This window comes from Camelus bactrianus, chromosome 29, assembly GCF_048773025.1.
Source record: "Camelus bactrianus isolate YW-2024 breed Bactrian camel chromosome 29, ASM4877302v1, whole genome shotgun sequence".
In the NCBI taxonomy this organism is placed as follows: domain Eukaryota; kingdom Metazoa; phylum Chordata; class Mammalia; order Artiodactyla; family Camelidae; genus Camelus; species Camelus bactrianus.
Genome location: NC_133567.1, coordinates 27,210,364 through 27,213,551, shown reverse-complemented (window position 1 = coordinate 27,213,551; position 3,188 = coordinate 27,210,364).

Here is a 3,188-nt window from a genome sequence, read left to right as displayed (position 1 = left end):
TTGAGCACTTATTTGCAAACCTCTTTCATATTTAATCTCAGAATAACCCTACAAGATGACTACATTATTCCCAATTCTTAGATATAAAAGCTGAGGCTTAGAAAAGTTTACCTCACCTGTCTAGGCTATTGCTTCCTTTTTTTTCTCTTGAGCAATTTTCTTTTTGTATGTATTATATAAATAACATATACATATATATTTATTGCCATGGTTTTCTGGTACCAACTTCCTTTAACTTTATTCTACTAATCATCTTTAAGAAAGACTTTATGTGGTGTTTTTCTTTCTGTTTTGGTCAGTTAATGATTTTTAATTATTTAAGGAAATTAATAAGTTAGGTACTACATATATAGTGTGTGTGTATATATATATTTGTGTATGTGTGTGTGTATATATATATGTGTATGTATGTATATATATATATAATTGTCAGTGCTATGGGTGATGCATTAGATTGTTCAGGAATTAAGCCCCCTCCCTCTGGAAGCATTCCAGGAAAGCATTGATTTTTCTGTCTACAATGGTACCATAGTTGTCATCCAGAGAAAGTGGCAGTGTAGATAATTCCATGTCTACTCATCTGTCAAGGAAAGTGCAGTGCGTCAGAAAGACTTACTGACAGAACAACCCTCCTAAAGCCCTGCCCTCAAAGACAGTCTTGATGATGCTCGTGCTCGGGGCACAGGGCTTCTGAGGAGCACAGGGCACTATTGCTCCTTAAAAATGACGACCCAGGGACACTGCCTAAATACATTGCTCTCACCCTTCTGTTATTCAGGATATTATTGAATAAATTATTTACCTTTATTAAAAATTCAGACACAAGAAACACATTCCAACTGTAAAGTTGTCTCCTTGGATTCAAATCCAGGATTTATTACTTGCTAACTGTATATTCTTAAGCAAATCAATTATTTCGCTTTATCTCAGCCATAAAATATGTCACATCATAGCTAATCATGTGGATTCAATGAGAAACGTGTATAAAGAATTATCAAAATGTCTGTGCATAGGGTTTACTAAATAACTTATTATTGTTGTTAGTTTGATTTGGATATGTGTATAGATTATATATATGTATATAGACATTACATTGCATTTATTTGGGGGGGGTGCATATTTTATTAAGATAATTCTTAAGTTAGTTCTTTGTTAATCAGAAAGCAGCTCTGTGGAGAGAACACGCAGTCTGGGTAGAGATAAAAATAGCCACTCTCCTCTCCTGAACCTGAGCTCCCTCCTCCCCCGACTAGGGAGCCAGCCCTAGCCTTTGCCTCAGCTTGGCGGGGGAAGGGGTAGAGGGGGCCGGGCACCCTCCTACCCTGCCGGGTCCACTCAGGTCTGACGAGCATTTCTGTGGCCACATCGAGGGTTCCTGGGGCATTTGTCCCTGGCAGCGCAAGGCCGTGGCCCCCAGTCCCCGCGCGTCCTGGCTCACCCCTGGGGACACAGATCTCTCACACCCTCACATGTGTGAGGTAAACCCTGCAGCACTGGTCACTGCAGACTCATCGCTGGAGGAACCGGAGGCCTGAGAGAGGGCAGTCGGACCCCATGGCATCTCTTTAAGCTGCAGCTGGCCGGGAGCCTCAGGCAGGTGGTGGTGGTCATCTCTGAGCTCTTGAAGCCTCCCCTTGGCATCTGGCTCAAGGGCTCTGATGTTCCAGAGTCCCGTCCTGAAGGCGGTCAGCTGACAGAAGATAGCAGGATGCCCTGGGGATAAGGCTCTGGACACAGAGCTCAAAGGCCTTGGTGCAGACGGGCTGGGCCCTCCATCCTCCACATGGAGGCACAGGCCCTGGGACAGCTCAAGCAGGTTTCTTCCAGACTGCACCCTCCCCACCCACCAACACCAGCCCTGGCATGGGTGTCGGGCCGTCTCGCAGCCTCCTGGCCCACCATTCACCAAAGGTCGCTGGGCTAGGGCTCTGGGGGTCAAGCTGCACACGTGTGTCAGGAAGCAGCCCTCTCCAGGGACGGCCTGGGGGCCGGGGTGGCCCCGAGGTGCTGCAGTGGCCGCCCTCCCCAACAGCCGAAGCTGGGTCACCTCCGTCCTGCCAGCGCTCAAGGTGTCCCCCCACTTCAAGGGCAGCCACGGACCGACGCCTTCTCTCTGGGTCCCTCGCGGCGGCCACCACCCACTCACGTGCGCCCCTGCTCCTGGGACAGCCAGTCCCCGCCAACTGGCCGCGTAGGCACTGCTACCACAGACGCGTTGGCTGAGGCGGCCCCACAGCACCGGGTAAGACCCAGGCGGGCGAGCGGGCCGATCAGGCGTCCAGGCCTTCCTCCGCGATGGCGGAGTCCATCCTCCGGCCGCCCCGGGCTCGCCCCGGGCTCGCCGCAGCCGCTGCAGGTCGGAGCGCGGCGGGGCGCAGGAGGCCGGGCCCGGGGCCCGGGGCCCGGGGCGGGCGGCGGCGGCGGGGCGAGGACTGCGCTCCCCGGACCTGCTGGCAGAGCCGAGAGGCGGCGCGTCAGGCCCGGTGTCCCCCGAGCCCCCGGCTTCCGGGCCGGCGGTCGGGCGCCCGGCTCCGCACACTCGGGGCGGCCGCCGCGCCGCGATGCCGCGCCGGACTTGCGGCCCGCCCGCCGCCGCTCGCCGCCCGCCGCCGCTCGCCGCCCTCCAGCCACGCCGAGCACGGCCTCGCCTCCGCGCTCCGCCGCCCGCGGCCCAGCCCCCACACTGCATTGCAGTTAATATAATTTTATCTGGAGACCAATATTCATTGTTTGTGTGATCAATGAAAATCCATCAATGTATGATAGAATGAATGCAAATAAAAATGAGACTATTTTTCACCTCATCTTCTCTTCTTAATATATCAAAGTCTGATAATATGTACTGTTGGTAAGGCTGTGGGGAAAATTACCCTTCAGTATACTATTTATGGGAACAAAAGATGCTTCAGTATTTTGAGAGCAGTGTTACAGAATCTATTTAAACATATGCATAGTTTTTGACTTGGTGTTGACATAGATTTCTCCAAGTGTTCAACCCAGCTGGTAGTGATTTCTGTAAGTGATGCTCATTATAGCCCTGTGTATAAGGCAAAACATTAGAAATAAAATAAATTTTAAGCAAAAATGGACTTGTTAAAGGAATTATGTTATAACTATAATGTGGAATAAGATGTAGCAATTAAAATAAAGGAAAATAATAAACATTGACATATGGTGCCCATAAAAAA